Source organism: Somniosus microcephalus, chromosome 16 (genome assembly GCF_052327205.1).
Source record: "Somniosus microcephalus isolate GS21.2 chromosome 16, FLI_Smic_1.0, whole genome shotgun sequence".
Taxonomy (NCBI): Eukaryota; Metazoa; Chordata; class Chondrichthyes; order Squaliformes; family Somniosidae; genus Somniosus; species Somniosus microcephalus.
Genome location: NC_141002.1, coordinates 78,199,748 through 78,225,872, shown reverse-complemented (window position 1 = coordinate 78,225,872; position 26,125 = coordinate 78,199,748).

The window sequence follows — 26,125 nt, the reverse complement described above, 5'->3', positions numbered from 1 at the left end:
GCTCTGCCAAATGCTAATGGGGAGCAGGAAATAAAATGGCCCGGACCGCATGTTGCACTCCCGCCCCACACCCCATCCATCCCAAAAACGCCCCGTTAAAATCGACCCCTGTTTTTCACAGCAGATAATCTGCAGCCAGCGACTTGAAAGCTATTTCAGCTCTACTTATTTCAAGATGTTTGTGTATTTATGTCGCAACTTTATATAGTATGTAAGAACATGGCTAAAAACAAATAGGAATAAATCAGTAGGAACTTGCTCCTCTTTGAATTGTACCTGAGCTGCGTTCTGAGCATTAATTTGCTTTGGATGTGATGGTCTTGGGAAAAGCATTTCTGTTGTTTTTGAGTTGATTTCCCCAGGCCAGTCCAATCCTTTAAGATTTGGTACCTTTGCTGCACTTCCTTTGAAAAGACCAAACATATCTGGATTGTTACAATCTTATAAAATTAATTTAAAGTTTCAAAAATCCTAGCTTTATAACTACAGTTAGAATTAAATTGTTTACAATCAATACAAAAATAATGCCCATCATTTCAGTATTCCCGTGGACTGCTTGTGAACAGTTCGCTCCATAAATTCATATAAAAGCAGCTTTAAAAAATAGAAAAACAGCTGCTTTGCATAAGAGGACCTGCTTATTATTGTTACATTTGAACATTTTGAAAGAATTTGATTTAAAGCCGAATCTTTTTAATGTTCTTCATTATATCCACGCAGAAAATTAGAAGGATAATCAATCATTAAAACAGAATGGGTCACAATACTGCATGTCAGCATTTCATTGCTGAAGTCTCTCAAAGCCACGAGCCATTTTCTAGTTCTGACGAGCTCAAGTATTTTAGCTCAATAATATTCCTGGTTACCTGCGTCGTTGCATTTCAATTCACTGAAGAGAGGCCATCTTGAAAGGTTATTTAAAATTGATTTCCTGTCAGTGGGCCTAATTCCACCTTTCTTTGGATAACAGGATAATATAAATCAGCTGAAGGAAACAATTATAATCACACACTGATTTTTATTTCCAAGAGCTTACCATAAATTAGGTATCACTTCATCCTGTACTTCATAGAAGCAGTGTTTCACTGTCATAATACATAACATCTTGTTTACTAGATTTAAGCATAGCGCTTCTTCCTTTACTAGCCAGTCGATCAGAATTGTCAGTTGAGAATGTACTTGCACCTGTCCGTTATCTGCCAATGTGAGTGATATATTAACCTTGTGTGGGCCGGGCAATTATATATGGGTTGACTGCTATAGTGTGACATGACCTCAGGTCAAAGAAGGGAAGAAAGAACTTGCATTTATTTAGAGCCTTTCACGACCTCAGGATGTCCCAGAGCACTTCACAGCCAATTAAGTACTTTTAAAGTGCAGTCACTGTTGTAATGCAGGAAAATGTGGCAGCCAATTTGCGCACAGCAATCTCCCACAAACAGCAATGTGATAATGACCAGATAATCTGGGCTTTTTAGGTGTTGGTTGAGGGATAAGTATTGGCCAGGACACTGGGAAGAACTCCCCTGGTCTTCTTCAAAATAGTGCCATGGGATCTGACATGAATCAGTCATTCATGAAAGAAAGACTTATGAAATAATACTAAGCTGCCTACGGGTGGCGCTGTCCAGGGAGAGTATAAATACTCGGGCAAGGGCCCAGCTTGCGCAGGACATTCTTAACAGGAACTAGTGAAGGACACAACTAGACCTCCATGTTATAAAACAGTTGATTAAAGCTTTGTTTAACACTTAGACCAAGTACCTAGTAGTTTTCTTACGTCAGGATCTTTTATGTCCACCTGAGAGGACAGACACATGGGATTGGGGGCAAGGTACTGACTTGGACAGAGAACTGGTTGGCAGATAGAAAGCAAAGAGTTGGAATAAACGGGTCATTTTCCGAGTGGCAGGCAGTGACCAGCGGGGTACCGCAAGGATCGGTCCTTGGACCCCAGCTATTCACAATATATATTAATGATCTGGACGAGGGAATTGGATGTAATATCTCCAAATTTGCAGATGACACAAAGCTGGGTGGGCATGTGTGCTGTGAGGAGGATGTCGTGAAACTCCAGTACGATTTGGACAGGTTGGGTGATTGGGCAGAAACATGGCAAATGCACTATAATGTGGATAAATGTGAGGTTATCCACTTTGGTGGCAAAAACAGGAAGGCAGATTATTATTTGAATGGCAATAGATTGGGAGAAGGGGAGGTGCAACGAGACCTGGGTGTCCTTGTGCACCAGTCGCTGAAGGTAAGCATGCAGGTGCAGCAGGCGATTACGAAGTCAAATGGTCTGTTGGCCTTTATAGTGAGAGGGTTCGAGTACAGGAACAAGGATGTCTTGCTGCAGTTGTACAGGGCCTTGGTGAGACCGCACCTTGAGTATTGTGTGCAGTTTTGGTCGCCTTATCTGAGGAAGGACGTTCTTGCCATGGAAGGAGTGCAGCGAAGATTCACCAGGCTGATACCTGGGATGGCAGGAATGACGTATGAGGAGAGATTGTGTCGATTGGGCTTATACTCACTGGAGTTTAGAAGATTGAGAGGGGATCTCATCGAAACCTATAAAATTCTGTCAGGCCTGGACAGACTAGATGCAGGAAGGATGTTTCTGATGGCCGGGGAGTCCAGAACCAAGAGTCATAGTCTAAGGATAAGGGGTAAGCCATTTAGGACTGAAATGAGGAGGAATTTCTTCACCCAGAGAGTGGTGAACCTGTGGAATTCTCTGCAACAGAGGGCGGTGGAGGCCAGTTCATTAAATATATTCAAGAAGGAGTTGGATATATTTCTTAAGGCTAAAGGGATCAAGGGATATGGGGAGAAGGCAGGGACAGGGTACTGAATTTGGATGATCAGCCATGATCTCATTGAATGGCAGAGCAGGCTCGAGGGGCCGAATGGCCTACTCCTGCTCCTATCTTCTATGTTTCTATGTTTCTATGACAGGGTCCCAGAGTTACCCAAACCATAAGCATTACAAAAGTTTTACATTTGTCCTCTTTAAACCGCACACAAACTTGTGCTGTAAACTGGGTGAATCTTTTTACTTTTTTTAATTGCATTTTATTAACACAGAATAAAAAGCTGCATTGCAGCACAGGATGTCGCCATTAGGGTAAAACAGTAAAGAACAAATAAGGGTGACTACTTCTGAGTCGTCAACTTTGATCGAAGGAATACATAATCCCTCACCTCTTTGGGTTTGAACATATCCACTCACAACTTGGGGCAAGGGTAACATATGAAGCATTTACTCTTGCCCCACCAATTATTTATTTCCAATTACTACCTCTTATAATGGTTCCAGGGCAATTGTTTTGTGAACTATATATCAACATGTAAATAGCATACATATTAAAATGATACAAAAAGTCAACAAAAATAAGGTCTGCAGGTTTGTCAGTGATGAGGTCCAAGTCCAAGATGATTCATGTTCCTCACCACAGGTGAAATCACTCTGTAAAACAAGGGATTATTAATATGAAAGAACATGGGCAAGAATTACTGTTAGATCCGTGGTTCAGTGGATAAATAATTACACGGATGCTGTACATAAACAAATAACAGGCCTTTACTGGAGGAGGGTAATCTCTAGACTGGGGTACAGAGGCATGCGCACAGCTTATATACCGGTGTGGTCACTGCCGGTACTACAGTATACAGGAGCTGTAAAAAGTAGTTCTGACTTAAAGCACATACACTACAATTCCTCCCTTTTTAGATTAATATTACCCCCTTACTATTCAAATAGCAATTACATTTTTACATGTACATTCAATAACAAAAGTCCATTTATAGATTCAGTCTTTGGGGAGGCTTCCTGACCCTTTTGGGATAGCGCCTTTCCGGGGGTTCTTGTTCTTGGTGCAGAGGCGATTCTGACCCCCTTTCATCGGGTAGTTCATCGGGTTCCACTGCTACTGGGTCAGAAGTAGATGCTACCGGTATGTCAGGTTCATCCCCAGGTACTCGAGACATGGGGTTGACGCATTCCTGTGATGCTAAGATCTGATCGACGTGGCGTCTCACAATGTTCTCCCCGACATCCACTGTGTAAATTAATGGCCCCTGCCTTGTACATATCATTCCGGGTTGCCACTTCTCTGTTCGATAGTCCCGGGCCAAGACTGGTTGCCCTACATTGAAGCTCCTTGTCGGCTTCTCGTTGATGTGCTGGAATTGTTTGTCCTGAACATTTCTTCGCACATTTGGTCTGAGCAAGTCCAGACGAGATCTCAACCTTCGCTTAAAGAACATCATGGCCGGGGTCTGGTTGGTAACTGCATGTGTCACGTTTCGGTAGGCTAATAAGAAATTGTCCATCTTATGCTGTAGTGGAATTTCCTCGTCGCACATGGCCTTTATCGCCTTCTTAAAGGTTTGTACGAACCTCTCAGCCAATCCATTGGTGGCTGGATGATACGGGGCGGATGTGTAATGCCTTACCCCATTCCTTTTCATGAATTTTTGGAACTCGTCGGACACAAACTGTGGTCCATTATCAGAGCAGATCTGCTCTGGCAAACCGTTTCTGGCAAATATGGTCCGTAGGACTGCAATCGTTTTCTCTGTAGTGGTTGAAGACATCTTTATCACCTCAGGCCACTTTGAATGAGCATCCACTGCTATTAAGAACATTGAGTCCATGAATGGACCAGCAAAATCAATGTGCACCCGTTGCCATGGAGAGGAGGGCCACTCCCATGGGTGTAGAGGGGCATGTGGTGGTGCATTTTGGACCTTCTGGCATCCTAAGCAGCTCTTAGTTAGGTCTTCGATTTGTTGATCGATTCCCGGCCACCACACATAAGCCCTAGCTAGGCTTTTCATTTTCACTCCCCCCAGATGACCTTCATGTAGCTCATTTAGCACTCTCTCCCTTAACTTGGGTGGAATCACCACTCTGGATCCACACATCTCTGTCCCCTGGCATACTGACAGCTGTTCTCTTCTGGATGAGAATGCTGGCAACAGTGAGTCGCCATGTGTTGGCCATCCCCTCACCGTCAATTCATATACCCGTGACAGCATCGGATCATTGCGGGTCTCCTTCTCTATATCCGCGTTTGTTACTGGCAATCGTTCAATTATCGATGAATAGAATATCTCGATAGGGTCCACTGCTGGTGCTTCCTCCACAGTAGGCAGTGGCAGGCGCGATAGCCCATCAGTGTTCCCATGCTGTCTCGTGCCTTTATATTCTATTTCATATTGATTCGCCCCTAGAAACAGGGACCATCTTTGTAACCACTGTGCAGTTATCACTGGAACGCCCTTCTTAGGATTAAAGATGGAGACAAGTGGTTGGTGGTCAGTCAGCAAAGTGAACTTCTGTCCATGCAGATAGTGGTTGAATTTTTTTACTCCCCATACTAGGCTGAGGGCCTCCCTGTCAATCTGGGCGTAGTTGCACTCGGCTGAGGTTAGTGACCGAGACGCAAAGGCTACTGGCCTCTCCAACCCGTCTGGGAATTTGTGCGACAGCACCGCTCCAATGCCGTAGGGTGATGCATCACATGCCAACCGAATCGGTCGTGCTGGGTTGAAATGGGCCAACACCTCTTTTGATGTGATCAATTCTTTACACTTCTGGAAAGCTCGTCTACATTCGTCATCCCACTTCCATGGTACCCCTGTTAGCAGTAGGGTGTTCAGCGGGTGTAATACCGTAGACAAATTTGGTAAGAACTTGTGGTAATAGTTTACCAGCCCGAGGAACGACCTCAGTTGTGACACATTTTCCGGTGCTGGAGCCTTGACTACTGCCTCAATCTTGTCAGGGGACTTATGTAACCCCTCTTCATCGATGACGTGGCCGCAATACGAGATCTGTTTCTGGAAAAACTCGCACTTGTGGCGATTAGCTCGTAGCCCATATTCCTTTAATCTGGCAAACACCTTCTCCAAGTTAGCGAGGTGATCACCATCATTTTCGCCCATGACCAAGATGTCGTCCAAATAACACTGGGTCCCTGGAATCCCTTGCAGGACCTGATCCCTCGCCCTTTGCCAGATAGCCGGAGCCGAGGCTACTCCAAATACCAGCCGGTTGTATTGATAGAGAACTTTATGGGTGTTGATCGTAAGGTAATGTTTCAAAACTTCTTCTACCTCCATTTGCAAGTACGCCTGGGCTAGATCAATTTTGGTGAAGCGTCTACCACTAGATAGCGAGGCAAAAATATCCTCAATTCGTGGAAGCGGATATTGCACCGTGTGAAGGACTGGGTTCACTGTCACCTTAAAATCCCCACAGATGCGGACCTTCTTTGGTTCCCCAGGCGTATTACTCAACGACCTCTTCATTACAGGAATGATGGGCGTAACCCACTCGCTCCAGTCCACTTTGGACAGTACTCCTGAACGTTCCAACCCTTCCAGCCCTGCTTCAACCGCTGGTCTGATCGCATAAGGCACTGGTCTGGCCTTCAGAAACTTTGGGCTTGCATTATCCTCTATTTTAATTGTTGCTGTTATTCCTTTTAGTGTTCCTAGTCCCTCCTGGAACACTTCTTTTGCGTCAGTTAGCATTTTTGACAGTCGTCCAGGTGTGACGTCGTCATCCTTTTTGGCCTCCACCTTCAGTGCCTGTATGGAATGCCAATCTAAATGTATCTTCTGGATCCATTCACGTCTTAGCAGTGGTGGTCCTCCATTTGGCAATACATATATATCCATTTTTGGTATTTCCTGACCTTTATATGTCACTTTCACCCTTATTTTTCCTTTGGGGTAGACTTTTTGCCCCGTATACGTCTTCAAAACAATCTCTGTAGCTTTCAAGGGTATATGTGAAAATAGCCGCTTGTAGTCTCTTTGATTTATGATTGTTAGAGCTGACCCAGTGTCCGATTCCATTTCCACTTGGACTCCGTCTATCTTGAGTGTAACCCAGATAGTCTGGTGATCCTCCTTTTCGGTTACATTATGTAGTTTCAGACAACCCAGCTCCTTGCTTCCAGAGTCTGTGTCACTTTTCTGTTCGTCTGAACCACTGTCCATCACCTGTTATACCTTTTTGTACTTCTCCTGTGGAGATTTCTGACTGTTGGTTTTCTTCCCAGACCTGCAGACTCTTGCTATGTGTCCTGCTTTCCCACACTGTCTGCACACTTGGTCCTTGCACCAACAATCTTTCTGGTCATGTGTTGTTCTGCCGCAGCGATAGCACTTCCCTGTTCCATAGGTCATTTCGTTGGTGCCATATTCTTGCGGTCTCCATTGTATCTCTGCAGCGCCCCTTGCGGCTGCTTCGTGTGATACTGCCATACTGAAAGCTTTGTCCAGCGTAAGGTCCTTTTCTGATAGAAGCCGTTTCTGGGTCCTTCACTTTGTAGCCCACACACAAACTTGTCCCTTAACGTGTCTGCTAGTCCCGCTCCAAACTGGCAGTATTTCGATAGCTTGCGCAGTTCCGTTAGATACTCAGCATTGCTTTCGTCTTTGTGTTGGTTCCTATTATCAAACTTAAATCGTTCTGCTATCAGCAGCGGTGTGGGGTTTAAGTGGTCCTGTAGGATTTCTACTATGCTTTCAAAATTCTTGTTTACCGGCTTCTCTGGAGTTATTAGATTTCGCAGTAACCCATAAGTTTTTGCACCCATGGAATTTAACAGAACCAGTGCTTTATTAGCATCTGGCACTTCATTCGCCCTGCAGTACACCTCAATACATTCCACATATGTCGCCCAATCTTCGACTTCATTGTCGAACGTAGAGATACTGCCACTCTTCGGCATCCTTGGTTGTGCGTTAACTATCACCAATGGCGCCTCCCGCGCTTCCCCTTCTTCTCCGCTGGCACAAAATGGCGTCTCCCACGCTTTCCTTTCTTCCCGCGCTCGCCCGTCTTCTCCGCTGCGGCTTCGCAAAATGGCGTCTCCCACACTCTTCCTTCTTCTCCGCGGCTCAATGGCGCCTCCCGCGCTCTCCCTGTTTCTCCACGGCTCAATGGCGTCTCCCACGCTCTCCCTGCTTCTCCGCGGCTCAATGGCGTCTCCCCTTGCTTCGCCCCGCGGACCCTGATCAGCCCGTGATCCCTGGCTGTGCTCTGCGCGTTCTTCTCTTGATATTTGTCGACGCCGCTCCGTCTAGAACCCGGCTGTTTCTTACCCTCTCTCTCTCCGGTTTGCAGTATTTTTCCTCAGCGCCGCTCGGTGATCAACCCCCAGCTGCGCCCTGCTCTCTTCACCCTCTTTCTTACCCCGTCGACGCTGCCTGGCTCTCTCTCTCTGCCGTCGGTCGGCTCCAGCCGCCGCTGCTCGGGAAGGGTCTGCTCTGGATCTGTCGTCGGTCTCTTACTGCTCGTTGTGGCTGGGGAACCAAGCCCGGCTCTCCACAGCCTCCCCAGCGAAGTTGGATCTCTGCCTGACTGCTGGGCGGTTGCTCGCGGTCGACGCCCGTGTTCCTGGACTCGACTATTTTTTTTATTTTTTTTTATGTTGCAGGTAGATTCGCATCAACACTCATCGCCACTGTTAGATCTGTGGTTCAGTGGATAAATAATTACATGGATGCTGTACATAAACAAATAACAGGTCTTTACTGGAGGAGGGTAATCTCTAGACTGGGGTACAGAGGCATGCGCACAGCTTATATACTGGTGTGGTCACTGCCGGTACTACAGTATACAGGAGCTGTAAAAAGTAGTTCTGACTTAAAGCACATACACTACAATTACCATCATTAAAATAACGGGAAGAACTAAATAATAAAGGAAAGGGAAGTAGGAGGATTTAACGAAAGAAGCAAACAGCTAAAATACAGAAAATGTTACGGGACTAAATGAAAGAAGCAACTGATACTAATTCATTATTAAGATGTGTCAGCCTTCGCTCAGGGTAGCACACTTGCCTCCGAGTCAGAAGGTTGTGGGCTCAAGTCCCACTCCAGGGGCTTGTGCACATAATCCAGGCTGACACTCCGGGGCAGTGCTGAGGGAGTGCTGCACTGTGGTAGGTGCCATCTTTTGGATGAGACATTAAACCGAGGCGTGAATGTAAAAGATCCCATGGCACTACTTTGAAGAAGAGCAGGGATTCCTCCCTGCTGCCCTGGCCAATATTTATCCCTCAATCAACATCACTAAAACAGATTATCTGTTCATTTATCTCATTGCTGTTTGTGGGACTTTGCACTGTGCAACTTGGATGCCGTGTTTTTCCTACATTACAACAGTGACTACACTTCGAAAGTGCTTAGTTGGCTGTAAAATGCTGAGCTAATGAAAGGTGCTACATAAATGCAAGTTTTTTTCTTTTATATGAGGGATGAAAGTTATGAGGAGAAACTAGAAAACTGGACTTCTTTTCATTAGACTAGACCAAGTTCACGGGAGATTTGATAGAGAGGAGGGGGTTTTGATCAGTTAAATAGGGAAAATTTGATTCTCCTGGTCAGTGAATCAGTAAGTAGAGGGCATAAATGAAAGGCCATCACCAAAGAAATAAAGAAGTGGCTATGAGGATTGTTTTTATGCAGAGGGCTGTTAGGACATGGAATCTTGTACCAGAAGCCATGGTGAAAGCATAATAAATAACTGTTTATAAAAGGGAAGTGACAAATATATGAAAAAATAAATTAAAAAGGTAAGGGGAAAGGCAGGTGTTAGATCCGTGATTCTTTAAATAGGATGTTTCCCCAAGAACTACACGGAGACTGCAACTTAACAATCAACAGGTGCTTACTGGAGTAGAGTAATCTCAAGACTGAAGTACAGAAGCCTGCTCCGGCTTTATATACAGGTGTGGTCACTGCCGGTACTACAGTATACAGGAGCTGTAAAACAGTTCTCTCTTAAAGGTACATACACAACAATTCCTCCCCTTTTAGATTAACAGTACCCATAACATTCAAATAACAATTAACACTTTACCATGCACATTAAACAGAAATAGTCCATTTATAAATTCAGTCTTTGGGGCGGCTTCCTGATCCTTTCTGGATAGCGCCTTTCCTGAGGATCTTGTTCTTGGTGCGGAGGCGATTCTGGCCCTTTTCCATCGGTTCCCACTGCTACTGTTTCTGAGGTAGATGCTGCCAGTATGTCGGGTTCATTCCCAGGTATGCGAGACATGGGGTTGACGCGTTCCTGTGACACTAAGATCTGGTCGACGTGGCGTCTCACAATGTCCTCCCCGACATCCACTGTGTACATTGATGGCCCCTGCCGTGTGCATATCGTTCCGGGTTGCCATTTCTCTGTTCGGTAATCATGGGCCAAGACTGGTTGTCCTACATTAAAGCTCCTTGTCGGCTTCTCATTGATGTGCTGGAATTGTTTACCCTCGACATTTCTTCGCACATTTGGTTTGAGCAAATCCAGGCGAGATCTCAACCTTCGGTTAAAGAACATCATGGCCGGGGTCTGGTTGGTGATTGTATGTGTCGCATTTCTGTAGGCTAACAGGAAATTGTCCACCTTATGCTGTAGTGGAATGTCGTCATCGCACATGGCCCTTACTGCTTTTTCAAAGGTTTGTACAAACCTCTCAGCCAATCCATTGGTGGCTGGATGATACGGAGCGGAGGTGTAATGCCTTACCCCATTTCTTTTCATAAATCTTCGAAACTCTTCGGACACAAACTGTGGTCCGTTATCAGAGCAAATCTGCTCTGGAAAGCCGTTCCTGGCAAAGATGGTCCATAGGACTGCAATAGTTTTCTCCGTGGTGGTGGAGGATATTTTGATCACCTCAGGCTATTTCGAGTGCACATCCACAGCTATTAAAAACATTGAGTCCATGAATGGACCAGCAAAGTCAATATGCACCCGTTGCCATGGAGAGGAGGGCCAGTCCCAAGGGTGTAGAGGGGCATGTGGTGGTGCATTTTGGACCTTCTGGCATCCTGATCAGCTCTTAGTTAGGTCCTCGATTTGTTGATCAATCCCCGGCCACCACACATAAGCCCTAGCAAGGCTTTTCATTTTCACCCCTCCCAGATGACCTTCGTGAAGCTCATTTAGCACTCTCTCCCTTAACCTGGGTGGAATTACCACTCGGGATCCACACATCACTGTCCCCTGGCATACTGACAGCTGTTCTCTTCTGGATGAGAATGCTGGCAACAGTGAGTCGCCATGTGTTGGCCATCCCTTCACCGTCAAATCATATACCCGAGACAGTGTCGGATCATTGCAGGTCTCCTTCTCTATATCCGCATTAGTTACTGGCAATCGTTCAATTATTGACGAATAAAATATCTCGATAGGGTCCACTGCTGGTGCTTCCTCCACAGTAGGCAGTGGCAAGCGTGATAGTCCATCAGCATTTCCGTGCTGTTTCGTGCCTTTATATTCTATTTCATATTGGTTCGCCCCTAGAAAAAGGGACCATCTTTGTAACCATTGTGCAGTCATTACCGGAACGCCCTTCTTTGGATTAAAGATGGAGACAAGTGGTTGGTGGTCAGTCAGCAAGGTGAACTTCTGTCCATGCAGATAGTGGTTGAATTTTTTTACTCCCCATACTAGGCTGAGGGCCTCCCTGTCAATCTGGGCGTAGTTGCGCTCGGTTGAGGTTAGTGACCGAGACGCAAAGGCTACTGGCCTCTCCAACCCGTCCGGGAATTTGTGCGACAACACCGCTCCAATACCATAGGGTGATGCATCACATGCCAACCGGATTGGTAGTGCTGGGTTGAAATGAGCCAACACCTCTTTTGATGTGATCAAATCTTTGCACTTCTGGAAAGCTCGTTTACATTTGTCATTCCACTTCCATAGTACCCCGTTTGCAGTAGGGTATTCAATGGGTGTACTACTGCAGACAAATTTGGTAAGAACTTATGGTCGTAGTTCACCAATCCGAGGAACGACCTCAGTTGTGACACATTTTCCGGTGCTGGAGCCTTGACTACTGCCTCAATCTTTTCAGGGGACTTATGTAACCCCTCTTCATCTATAATGTGGCCACAATACGAGATCTGCTTCTGGAAAAACTCGCACTTGTGGCGATTAGCTCGTAGCCCACATTTCTTTAATCTAGCGAGCACCTTCTCCAGGTTGGCAAGGTGCTCACTGTCATTTTCGCCCGTGACCAGGATGTCGTCCAAATAACACTGGGTCCCTGGAATTCCTTGCAGGACTTGATCCATTGCCCTTTGCCAAATAGCCGGAGCCGATGCTACCCCGAAAACCAGTCGGTTGTATTGATAGAGACCTTTATGAGTGTTGATCGTGAGGTATTGTTTCGAGGCTTCTTCTACCTCCATTTGCAAATACGCCTGGGCCAGATCAATTTTGGTGAAGCATTTACCCCCAGATAGCGAGGCGAAAATATCCTCAATCCGTGGAAGCAGATATTGTACCGTGTGGAGGACTGGGTTCACTGTCACCTTGAAATCCCCACAGATGCGGACCTTCTTTGGTTCCCCAGGCGTATTACTCAACGACCTCTTCATTACAGGGACGATGGGTGTAGCCCACTCGCTCCAGTCTACTTTGGACAGTACTCCTGAACGTTCCAACCCTTCCAGCTCTGCTTCGACGGCTGGTCGGATCGCATAAGGCACCGGTCTGGCCTTAAAAAACTTTGGACTTGCATTTTCCTCTTTTTTAATCGTTGCTGTTATGCCTTTTAGTGTTCCGAGTCCCCCCTGGAACACTTCTTGTGCGTCAGTTAGCATTTTTGACAGTCGTCCAGTTGTGGCGTCGTCATCCTTTTTGGCCTCAACCTTCAGTGTCTGTATGGAATGCCAATCTAGTTGTATCTTCCGGATCCATTCACGTCCTAGTAGTGGTGGCCCTCCATCTGGCAATACATATAGGTCCATTTTAGGTATTTCCTGGCCTTTGTATATCACTTTCACCCTTATTTTTCCTTTGGGATAGACTTTTTGCCCCGTGTACGTCTTCAAGACAATCTCTGTAGCTTCCAAGGGTATATGTGGAAATAGTCGCTTGCAGTGCCTTTGGTTTATGACTGTTAGGGCTGATCCAGTGTCCAATTCCATTTTCACTTGGACTCCGTCTATCTTGAGTGTGACCCAGATAGTCTGGTGATCCTCCATTTTGGTTACCTTATGTAGTTTCAGACAACCCAGCTCCTTGCTTCCGGAGTCTGTATCACTTCTCTGTTCATCTGAACTACTGTCCATCACCTTATGTACCTTTTTGTACTTCTCCTGTGGAGATTTCATGCTGTTGGTTTTCTTCCCTGACCTGCAGACTCTTGCTATGTGTCCTGTCTTTCCACACTGTCTGCACACTTGGTCTTTGAACCAACAATCCTTCTGATCGTGTGTCGTTCTGCCGCAGCGATAATACTTCCCTGCTCCATATGACATTTTATTGGTGCCGTATTCTTGCAGCCTCCGATGTATCTCTGCAGCGCCCCGTGAGGCTGCTTCGTGCGATACTGCCATGCTGAAAGCCTTGTCCAGCGTAAGATCCTTTTCTGATAGAAGCCGTTTCTGGGTTCCTTCACTTTGAAGCCCACACACAAACTTGTCCCTTAACGTATCTGATAGACCCGCGCCAAACTGGCAGTGTTTCGATAACTTGCGCAGTTCCGTTAAGTACTCAGTATTACTTTCGTCTTTATGCTGGTTCCTTTTGTGGAACTTAAATCTTTCTGCTATCAGCAGCGGTGTGGGGCTTAAGTGGTCCTGTAGGATTTCTACTATGCTTTCGAAATTCTTCTCCACAGGTTTCTCTGGGGTTATCAGGTTTCGCAGTAAGCCATAAGTTTTTGCACCCATGGAATTTAACAAAACCAGTGCTTTCCTAGCATCTGGCACTTCATTCGCCCTGCAGTACACCTCAATACGTTCCACATATGTTGCCCAATCTTTGACTTTAGTGTCGAACGCCATGATACTGCCACTCTTCGCCATCCCTGGGTGTATTTTAACTGTCTAAATGGCGTCTCCCGCGCTCTCCCTTCTTCTCCGCTGGAACAAAATGGCGTCTCCCGCGCTTTCCTTCCTTCCCGCGCTCGCCCTTCTTCTCCGCTGCGGCTTCTAAAAATGGCGTCTCCCACGCTCTCCCTTCTTCTCCGCGGCCGCGGTTCAGCCCTTGAGCCCTGGCTGTGCTCTGCGCGTTCTCCTGTGTGCCTTTCCCGTTGCCGTCGCTCGGTCCTGAACCCGGCTGCTGCTTTACCCTCTCTCTCTCTCTGCTCGTTTGTCCTCGACGCCGCTCGGTCGTTTAACCCCCGGCCGCGCCCTGTGCGCTTCACCCACTCTCTTACCCCGTCGATGCTGCTCGGCTTTTCTACGCCATTGGTCGGCTCCCGCCGCCGCTGTCCAGGAAGGGTGTGCGCTGCACCTGTTGCCAGTCTGTTGCTGGATCGGCGTGGCTGGGGAACCAAGCCCGGCTCTCAACAGCCACTCCTGCAATGTTGACTTGCTGCCGGATGACTGGGTGGTTGCTTGTGGTCGACGCCCGTGCTTCTGGCCTCGACTTTCTTCCACCGTCCTCCCGGAGCGACTCCTCGACGGGAAATGCAGAGTTGCAGGCAGATTCGAATCAACCTCGTCGCCACTGTTAGATCCGTGATTCTTTAAATAGGATGTTTCCCCAAGAACTGCACGGAGACTGTAACTTAACAATCAACAGGTGTTTACTGGAATAGAGTAATCTCAAGACTGAAGTACAGAAGCCTGCTCCGGCTTTATATACAGGTGTGGTCACTGCCGGTACTACAGTATACAGGAGCTGTAAAACAGTTCTCTCTTAAAGGTACATACACAACAGCAGGAGAATGGGATTAATTCGCTAGCTCTTTCAGAGAGCTGGCATGGACATGATGGGCCGAATGGCCTCTTTCTGCGGTGTAAAATTCTATGCAGTCAGAATCTTTAGTGTTGACACTTCTGTCACCAAAAATCTCAGTAGTTACTAAGACGCCATTCATTTTTGATAAAATAATGGCACTATTGAATTAATGTTTCCCATACATTGCCTCTTTGTCCTATTGTAAACATTCATGCACATAGTCACATTGTTATTATATTAACATATCATAGGGAAGAAAAATATTCTTCTTGTTATTATTGGGAACCATTGCATGTCACTATACAGTATGGGGGCAGTTTTCTGAGTTTACACTGCTAGCAGGGAGCCTCATCCATAAGTTGCTCATGTTGATATATTGTGGGCATGCTGCTAAAATCACCCACGATTATGCTTTATTCACTACCAGTGGAGAAGACTCCCCACAAGGAACTCACAGAATCAGCCCGTATGTGTAGCTTTCACAGAGATGTTTTCTGCTTGATGTTTTACATTTATTGCAAAGGCTATCTGCCACATATGCAACCTGCAATTTAATATCTCATTAATGAAAAGTATGTACACCTGCCCCACCACACGTGACCCAATTGGCGCAAGTCCTGCCTTGTGTGAAACTGAGTCACACAGGGCAGGAAGATCCCAAGTTCAATCCTTGTCCTACATTGAGAGAGCTAAACCCAGCCAGGGTGATAGTTCCCTCCAAGATCTCTGCGCTCCTCCAATTCTGGCCTCTTACGCATCCCCAATTTTATCGCTCCATCATTGGCGGCCGCATCTTCAGCTGTCAAGGCCCTAAACTCTGGCACTCTCTCCCTAAGCCTCTCGATCTCTCTATCTCTCTCTCCTCCTTTAAAATCTACCTCTTTGACCGCCTGTCCTCATATATCTCCTTATGTGGTGCGGTGTCAAATCTTGTTTGATAAAGTCTCATGTGAAGCGCCTTGTGACGCTTTATACTTTAATGGCGCTATATAAATGCCGGTTGTTATTGTTGAAGTTTTTGTTATAGTGAGAAGTGCTAGAGTTAGCCTCAATGCCCCTGTATAACAGAGGAAAATGATCTAGGGTTCCCACTCCTGATCATTATTTACTATCAGCTGCTGAAAGTCTACATGAGTGAAAGTCAGGCAAGGACATGATCAGGACCTACAGTAATGTCATCTGGGTTCAATAGTTTGCTGATGCTCAGTGACTGTACTCAAATATGAAGAATCGTCACTAAGACAAGGAGGCACTGAAGAGCAGCTAGTACCCATGCTTCTGTACCCCAGCACATGTCAACAGCCGCTGGGTGGAAGCGGAGAAAACGTCTATGTTTTTCGTTCCTGGGATGTGGGCGTCACTGGCAAGGCCAGCATTTATTGCCCATCCCTAATTGCCCTTGAGAAGGTGGTGGTGAGCCGGCTTCTTGAACCGCTGCAGACCGTGTGGTGAAGGTACTCCCACAGTGCAGTTAGGGAGGGAGTTCCAGGATATTGACCCAGCGACTATGAAGGAACGGCGATATATTTCCAGGTCAGGATGGTGTGTGACTTGGAGGGGAACTTGCAGGTGGTGTTCCCATGGCCTGCTGCCCTTGCCCTTCTAGGTGGTAGAGGTCGTGAGTTTGGGAGGTGCTGTCAAAGAAGCCTTGGTGAGCTGCTGCAGTGCATCTTGTAGATGTTACATACTGCATCCATGATGTGCCATTGGTGGAGGGAGTGAATGTTTAAAATAGTGAATGAGGTGCCAATCAAGCGGGCTGCTTTGTCCTGGATGGTGTCGAGCTTCTTGAGTGTTGTTGGAGCTGCACTCAGACAAGTGGAGTGTATTCCATCACACTCCTGACTTTTACCTTGTAGATATTGGAAAGGCTTTAGGACGTTAGGAGGTAAGTCACTTGCTGCAGAATACCCAGCCTCTGAACTGCTCTTGTAGCCACAGTATTTATGTGGCTGGTCCAGCTAAGTTTCTGGTCAATGGAGAACCCCAGGATGTTGATGGTGGGGGATTCGGCGACGGTAATGCCGTTGAATGTCAAGGGGTGATGGTTAGACTCTCGCTTATTCTTATCACACTGGAGTGGGATAAGAATAGAGAAGAACCTGGATATATGTGAAGTAACAAATACTTCAATCTTTTAACTTAGTGAGAACAACTAATTATCTCTGGGAAAATATCTTTTCATGGTTGATGGCTGTAAGGTTGCATATTATTCTAAGAATGAAAGCCCTGCATAGTAAGTAAATCTACTATTCATTATGCATCTCTGACACACATTAGCACAAGTTTAGGAAGAGGGAGATCCCAGTGTAAGAGCCTTAACAGCAGCTGTCAAGAATGACCCGGTTTATGACATTACAGCGCTACTTTTTTTCAAAAGTTGTCCCCTGCTGCCATCTAGTGACAAACTGTAATACGTTGTCTCATAAACTGCTGAACAACCAGGAACTCAACAATTAAACACACATATGTGCGCACACTGACTGGAGTTTCAGAAAGCAAGCCTCACCATCAAGATTTCATTTGTGAATGCCTTAAAATATCCTCTGAGTTAATATATGTTCATTAATTTTTGGAATGCTTCTTTGTAAATTTTGAGGATGGATTAGGACTGTATTGGGAAAACACAGAGCAGCTCTGATTTCAGGAGTGTGAGGGAACTGCATTAACTCATAGCTGAAAGGAAAAGATTGTGGAAATACCCTGGGTGAATGGTAGCATCTTCCGACACAACTCAACTCCCTCATACTGTCGGGCTCAGTAACTCCTCCAATCCAATCCCCTGATTATCTTAATTCATTAAGGCCAATTTTAACTCCTTCTACTTGTGGCATTAAAATTGAGGTGGTCGGCTGACTGGCCCATTCCACTGTAACTCAGGCTTTCAGTTGGGCGGCCTAAACATCCTCCTGAATCAGGTGGGGGCTTCATTAATCTATGCAAATCGGGGCCCTATGACATACATCAGACCAGTGTTCCATTTACATTTTTTCCGTGCTCAGCCCCTTTAATTGACGACACGGCCCATTCAAATATTCAGGCACGCGCGGTTTCTTCTACATAAAAGCCGGTGAGCGGCCTGCATGGGGCCTCCAGACCACTGCGCGGCCGCACAGTTTAGCAGGAACATTGCAGAAGACGCCAATGAAATTTAGAGGGCCTTCTGGGTGGAGTGAGCACTCAGTAAAACGTGGCGATCAAGAGGAAGGGGGCCTAAAATTATTTTGTGGGCCAGGATGAGCAGGCGTGCTCCTCTGGGCTCCGCAAGAATAATGTGAGCCAAAGCCACCCCGGGCTCCCCCTACCTCCGCGATCTCGCCCGCCTCCTGGGCCTTTGGGGCGCCTGATATTGCAGCAGCCCAGATCCAGCGAGCAGCAGCAGCAAGTCTGATAATCTACATCCCAGGGTACTTAAGGAAGTGGCCCTAGAAATAGTAGATGCATTGCTGGTCATCTTCCAGAACTCGATAGACTCTGGAACAGTACCCATGGATTGGAGGGTAGCTAATGTTACCCCACTATTCAAAAAAGGTGGTAGAGAAAAAGCGGGGAATTATAGACCGGTAAGCCTGACATCGGTAGTGGGGAAATGCTAGAATCTATTATAAAAGATGTAATAGCAGAGCACTTGGTAAGCAGTGACAGGATTGGACAAAGTCAACATGGATTTACAAAAGGTAAATCATGCTTGACTAATCTACTGGAATTTTTTGAGGATGTAACTTGTAAAGTCCGCGCCTCAATAATACATGGACTTCGGGAGAACAGTTTAACAGGTACTTTACTGAACAAGAGGCAGCTTGAAACTGAAACTACAGAAGCCTGCTAGGGCCTTTTATACAGGGGTGGTCACTGCCGGTACTGCAGTCTAAGACCAGTTATTCCCTTAAAGGTACATACACAACAATTCCTCCCCTTTTAGATAAACAGTACATAACATTCATTTAACAACTAAATAATAACTAATTGCAATTACAATTTTCTCAGTAATATATACATTAACTGGAATAGTCATTTATAAGTTCAGTCTTTGAGGAGGCTTCCTGATCCAGAATGGATAGCGCCTTTCTCGAGTATCCTGTTCTGGCGGTGGAGTCAATTCTGGCTCATTGTCATTGGTTGGTTCGTCAGCTTCCAATACCCCTGCTTCTGAGGTAGACGCAATCTGTACTTCGGGCTCATTACCAGGTGCATATGCTTGTGGTACAGGTTTGGCTTGTTCCTGTGACTCTAGAATCTGGTCAGCATGGCGTCTCACGATGCTCTCTCCAACGTCCACTGTGTACATTAGTGGTCCCTGCTGTGTGCATATCGTGCCTGGCTGCCATTTCTCTGTTCGGTAGTCGCGGGCCAAGACTGGTTGCCCTATCTTGAAGCTCCTGGTTGGCTTCTCATTTATGTGCTGGAACTGCTTATCCTCAACATCTCGTCTTATGTTTGGTTTGAGCAAGTCCAAGCGACATCTCAATCTCCGGTTGAAAAACAGTACGGCTGGAGTTTGGTTGGTTACTGCATGTGTCGCATTCCAGTAAGCAAACAGGAAGTTATCCACCTTGTGTTGCAGTGGTATGTCATCATTATACATTGCCTTTATGGCCTTTTTAAAGGTCTGAACAAACCTCTCAGCCAATCCATTTGTGGCTGGATGATATGGGGCAGATGTGTAATGTTTCACCCCATTATTCTTCAGGAACCTCCGGAAATCCTCAGACACAAACTGTGGGCCATTGTCGGAACAGATCTGTTCTGGCAACCCATTCCTGGCGAAGATGGTCCTTAGGACTGCAATAGTTTTCTCCGTGGTGGTGGAGGACATTTTAATGACCTCTGGCCATTTCGAATGGGCGTCCACAGCGATTAGAAACATTGAGTCCATAAATGGACCAGCGAAATCAATGTGTACCCGTTGCCATAGAGATGAGGGCCACTCCCATGGATGTAGCGGGGCCTGTGGTGGAGCGTTTTGGACCTTCTGGCATCCTGTGCATCTCTTGGTCATATCCTCGATTTCTTTATCGATTCCCGGCCACCACACAAACGCCCTGGCTAGGCTCTTCATTTTTACCCCTCCCAGATGACCCTCGTGAAGCTCATTGGGTACTCTATCTCTCAACTTGGGTGGAATTACCACTCGGGATCCACACATCAAGGTTCCCCGGCACACTGACAGCTGTTCCCTCCTTGACGAGAATGCTGGCAACAGTGAGTCGCCATATGCTGGCCATCCCTTCACCGTCAAATCATAGACCCAAGAGAGTGTCGGGTCATTTCGGGTTTCCTTCTCAATACTTGCGTTTGTAACAGGCAAACATTCGACTATGGTCGCATGGAATATCTCCACAGGGTCCACTGCAGGTGCTTCTTCCGCCGTAGGCAACGGTAGGCGCGACAGCCCATCAGCGTTTCCATGTTGTTTCGTACCTTTGTACTCTATGTCATACTGATGTGCCCCTAGAAACAGTGACCATCTTTGCAGCCGTTGCGCCATCATCACCGGAACACCCTTCTTTGGGTTAAAAATTGAGACCAGGGGTTGATGATCAGTCAGTAGGGTGAATTTCTGCCCGTGCAGATAGTGATTGAACTTCTTCACCCCCCACACCAGACTGAGGGCCTCCCTGTCAATATGGGCGTAGTTACGCTCGGCTGAGGTTAGCGAGCGCGATGCAAAGGCTATTGGCCTCTCTGAACCGTCACGGAATTTGTGTGACAGCACCGCTCCAATGCCGTAAGGTGCGCATCACATGCCAACCGAATCGGTAGTGTTGGGTTGTAGTGGGCCAATACTTCTTTTGAAGTGATTTGGCATTTACATTCCTGAAAGGCACGCTTACACTCATCACTCCATTTCCATGTTACACCAGTTTGAAGGAGGGCATTCGGTGGGTGCAGAATTGTAGATAAATTCGGCAAGAACTTATGGTAGTAGTTCACCAACCCGAGGAACGACCTCAGTTGCGACACATTTTCTGGTGCTGGAGCCTTGACTACAGCCTCAATCTTGTCCGGCGACTTATGCAACCCTTCCTCATCAATCATGTGGCCACAATACGAGATTTGTCTCCTGAAGAACTCGCATTTGGGACGGTTGGCTCGTAGCCCATATTCCTGTAATCTCATGAGCACCTGTTCCAGGTTGGCAAGGTGTTCATTGTCATTTTCGCCCGTAACCAGGATGTCGTCCAAATAACACTGGGTCCCCGGGATCCCTTGCAGGACTTGTTCCATTGCCCTCTGCCACACAGCCGGGGCCGATGCGACCCCAAATACCAGTCGATTGTACTGGTAAAGGCCTTTGTGAGTGTTTATCGTGAGGTATTTCCTAGATGCTTCTTCCACCTCCATTTGTAGATACGCTTGAGCCAGGTCAATCTTTGTAAAACGTTTCCCTCCAGATAGTGTGGCGAAAATATCTTCTATCCGCGGAAGCGGATACTGTACTGTGTGCAGGACTGGGTTCACAGTCACCTTGAAGTCCCCACAGATGCGAACCTTCCTTGGCTCCCCAGGCATGCTGCTCAATACTTTCTTCATTACAGGAATGATGGGTGTGGCCCACTCGCTCCAGTCCACCTTAGGCAGCACCCCCGAACGCTCCAGACTCTCCAGTTCAGCTTCCACAGCTGGACGTATCGTGTATGGCACCGGTCTGGCCTTGAAAAATTTTGGGGTTGCGTTATCCTCAATCTTTATGGTTGCCTTTACTCCTTTTAGAGTCCCAAGTCCTTGTTGGAACAGCTCTTCCGCGTCAGATAGAATTTGTGACAGACGTCCAGGTGCGACGTCATCATCTTTTTTGTCAGTCACAGTTAGTGCCAGAATGGAATGCCAATCCAATTGTAGTCTTCGGATCCATTCACGTCCCAACAATGGTGGTCCTCCATCTCGTAGTATATACATGTATAGTTTCTGTGTTTCCTTTCCGTTATATTCAACTGGCACCCTTATTTTTCCTCTGGGGTAGACGTTTTGCCCCGTGTATGTCTTCAATACAATGGACGTGTCCTTTAAGGGCATGTGTGAGAATAGCCGCTCATAGTCTCGTCGATTCATGACAGTTAGGGCTGATCCTGTGTCCAATTCCATCTTCACTGGGGACCCTGCTATCATGAGGGTGACCCAAATGGTTCCATGATCTTCTTTTGCGATCACGTTGTGTAACTTTAAACAACTTAGTCGCCTGCTCCCGGAGTCCTTATCACTCTCCTGATCTTCTGAACTACTATCTGTCAGTTTCTTTACTTTCCTGTACTGTTCCTTAGTCGTTCTTGTCATGTTGGTCTTCTTTCCCGACCTGCAGACTCTTGCTATATGTCCCATTTTCCCGCATTGCCTGCATATTTTGTCTTTAAACCAGCAGTCCTTCTGCTCATGGGTTGTTCTGCCACAGCGATAGCACTTTTCGGCTCCGTACGCCATTTCGTTAGCGCTGTATTCTTGTGGTTTCTGTTGTATTTCCGCAGCTCCCCGTGCTGCTGCTTCGTAGGATACTGCCACGCTGAAAGCCTGTTCTAGCGTCAGGTCCTTATTTTGAAAGTAGTCGTTTCTGGGTTCCTTCACTCTGGAGCCCGCAGACAAACTTATCCCGTAAGGTGTCTGCCAGTCCTGCTCCGAACTGGCAGTGCTTCGATAACTTGCGTAGTTCCGTAAGATAGTCAGCATTGCTCTCATCTTTGTGCTGGTTTCTTTTATGGAACTTGAATCTTTCTGCTATCAGCAGTGGTGTAGGGCTTAGATATTCCTGTAAGATATGAACAATCTCCTCAAAACTTTTCTCCATTGGTTTAGCTGGGGTAATTAAATTCCGCAATAGGCCGTACATACTCGCACCCATCAGATTTAATAATACCGACGCCCTCTTTCCATCAGCCACCTCATTTGCCTTGCAGTACACTTCAATTCTTTCCACATACGTGGTCCAGTCTTCTACCTCGTTGTCGAAAGCAGTGATACTGCCACTTTTCGGCATCTTGGACGATTTAAAATGGCGCCTCCTGCGCTATTGCTTCTTCCCCAATAGAATAAAATGGTGCCTCCCGCGCTTTTGCTTCTTCCCCTTACTGCCACGCTGCTCCTAGTGTTCTACGGGGTAATGGCGGCAACCCACAGCTTCGGCGCGTCTCGCTTTCCTTCCCCCCCGTTTAGTTTCTCTCCGCTGTCCTGTTCTTGAGCACCGACCGCGCCCTGTGCGCTCCACCCTCTCTCTCTTGTTTTCTTTTCCCGGCGACGCTGTGCGGCCCGATTTGTAGAGCCGCTCGATCACGCTTGATCCCGCCGCAGTCCGGAAGGGTCAGCGTGCTACCTGCTACCAGCACGATTCGCTGGAACCACAGTCTCTCCCACAATTCTCCAAACACCGATGGATTCTTTGGGCGGTTGCCCTCGGTCGATGCCCGTTGCTCAGACTACGACCTTCCAGGACCTTCCTTTCAGGCGAGATCCCCGTGAGATTGATGCCACACTGCAGGTGATGTAGTGTCCGTGTGTAGATAAAGACACTGAAGACAGGAGTTGGTTCATAGGTATTTACTAAGCAAGTCTGGGGGGGGGGGGGGGGGGGTTTCTAAAGGATATACACAATACACAGGCTTATATAGCCCAAGTGGCAATTACCGGCATTACGCACACCTGGGGCTCTTAAAGGCACATACACCATAATTGCTCTTAAAGGCACATACACCACAGGTGAGTTCGAACTGACTCGTCGCCACTGTAAAGTCTGCGCCTCAATAATACACGGACTTCGGGAGAACAGTTTAACAGGTACTTTACTGAACAAGAGGCAGCTTGAAACTGAAACTACAGAAGCCTGCTAGGGCCTTTTATACAGGGGTGGTCACTGCCGGTACTGCAGTCTAAGACCAGTTATTCCCTTAAAGGTACATACACAACATAACTGGTAATATAGATAAGGGAGAACCAGTGGATGTGGTGTATTTGGACTTTCAGAAGGCTTTCGATAAGGTCCCACATCAGAGATTAGCGTGCAAAATTAAGGCACATGGGATTGGGGGCAGGGTATTGACTTGGATAGAGAACTGGTTGGCGGACAGAAGGCAGAGAGTTGGAATAAACGGATCGTTTTCCGAGTGGCAGGCAGTGACTAGTGGGGTACCGCAAGGATCGGTCCTAGGACCCCAGCTGTTCACAATATATATTAATGATCTGGACGAGGGAATTGGATGTAATATCTCCAAATTTGCAGATGACACAAAGCTGGGTGGGAGGGTAAGCTGTGAGGAGGATGTCGAGAAACTCCAGTATGATTTGGACAGATTGGGTGATTGGGCAGAAACATGGCAAATGCACTATAATGTGGATAAATGTGAGGTTATCCACTTTGGTGGCAAAAACAGGAAGGCAGATTATTATTTGAATGGCAATAGATTGGGAGAAGGGGAAGTGCAAAGAAACCTGGGTGTTCTTGTGCACCAGTCGCTGAAGGTAAGCATGCAGGTGCAGCAGGCGGTTAAGAAGGCAAATGGTATGTTGGCCTTCGTAGCAAGAGGGTTCGAGTACAGGAACAAGGATGTCTTGCTACAGCTGTACAGGGCCTTGGTGAGACCGCACCTTGAGTATTGTGTGCAGTTTTGGTCGCCTTACCTGAGGAAGGATGTTCTTGCCATGGAAGGAGTACAGCGAAGGTTCACGAGGCTGATACCTGGGATGGCAGGAATGACGTATGAGGAGAGATTGTGTCGATTGGGCTTATACTCACTGGAGTTTAGAAGCTTGAGAGGGGATCTCATCGAAACCTATAAAATTCTGTCAGGCCTGGACAGACTAGATGCAGGAAGGATGTTTATGATGGCTGGGGAGTCCAGAACCAGGGGTCATAGTCTAAGGATAAGGGGTAAGCCATTTAGGACTGAAATGAGGAGGAATTTCTTCACCCAGAGAGTGGTGAACCTGTGGAATTCTCTGCCACAGAGGGCGGTGGAGGCCAGTTCATTAAATATATTCAAAAAGGAGTTGGATATATTTCTTAAGGCTAAAGGGATCAAGGGATATGGGGAGAAGGCAGGGACAGGGTACTGAATTTGGATGATCAGCCATGATCTCATTGAATGGCGGAGCAGGCTCGAAGGGCCGAATGGCCTACTCCTGCTCCTATCTTCTATGTTTCTATGTTTCTATGTAAGTCACCCTCTCAGGGCGTGCAGCTCGCCGGCACCATGTTAAAGAGGCCTGGCCCTCAAATTGGAGCGAGCCTCCCGCCGCTGGGTTCAGTCAGTCTGCAGGCTGGCCACCAGATCGTTAAAATTGCCTCTATTGTTTAAAGAGAAAGACATACTTTTTTCCAGCGGAGAAGCTGGAAATAAAAAGCATTGTTAACATATAAACGTTGTATCGCCACTCAGAAATATACTGGCCCAAAGTCACTTCAGGAATATGTGTATCCCCCCTGACTCACTCCTGCCCACATACATTCCAGTGTCTGTTTGATGTGGAGTGTAACTGTTTTTAGGATAGCATCCAGTTTCTTATGTACTCAGCTGAAATTCATGTTGATGCAGTTCCCTCCGCCCCACCTCCTATTGCTGTTCCGGGGAATTAAACATGTTGTGGGCGAGGATTCTGGTATGATCAGGAATTCCCACCCACAGCATGCAATGGAATTCAATCCCCTGGTGGAGCAGCAGGAGGTTAAGGGCTGGGAATGGTGCTGGTAGGGAGGGGACCGAGAGGAAATGGAGATTCTTTTTTTTTGTTCCTGTAATGTGGGCGTCACTGGCAAGGCCAGCATTTATTGCCCATCCCTAATTGCCCTTGAGGAGGTGGTGGTGAGCCGCCTTCTTGAATTGCTGCAGTCCACGTGGTGAAGTTATTCCCATAGTGCTGTTGGGGAGAGACTTCCAGGATTTTGACCCAGCGACTATGAAGGAACGGCGCTATAGTCACAAGTCAGGATGGTGTGTGACTTGGTGGGGAACTTGGAGGTGATGGTGTTCCCATGCAACTGCTGCCCTTGCCCTTCTAGGTGGTAAAGGTCACAGGTTTGGGAGGTGCTGCTGAAGAAGCCTTGGCAAAGTTGCTGCAGCACATCTTGTAGATGGTACACACTGCAGCCACGGTGCGCCAGTGGTGGAGGGAGTGAATGTTTAAGGTGGTGGATGGGGTGTCAATCAAGCGGGCTGCTTTGTCCTGGATGGTGTCGAGCTTCTTGAGTGTTGATAGAGCTGCACTCATCCAGGCAAGTGGAGAGTATTCCATCACACTCCTGACTTATTCCTTGTAGATGATGGAAAGGTTTTGGGGAGTCAGGAGTTGAGACACTCACCACAGAATACCCAGCCTCTGACCTGCTCTTGTAGCCACAGTATTTATGTGGCTGGTCCAGTTAAGTTTCTGGTCAATGGTGACCGCCAGAATGTTGATGGTGGGGGATTTGGCGAC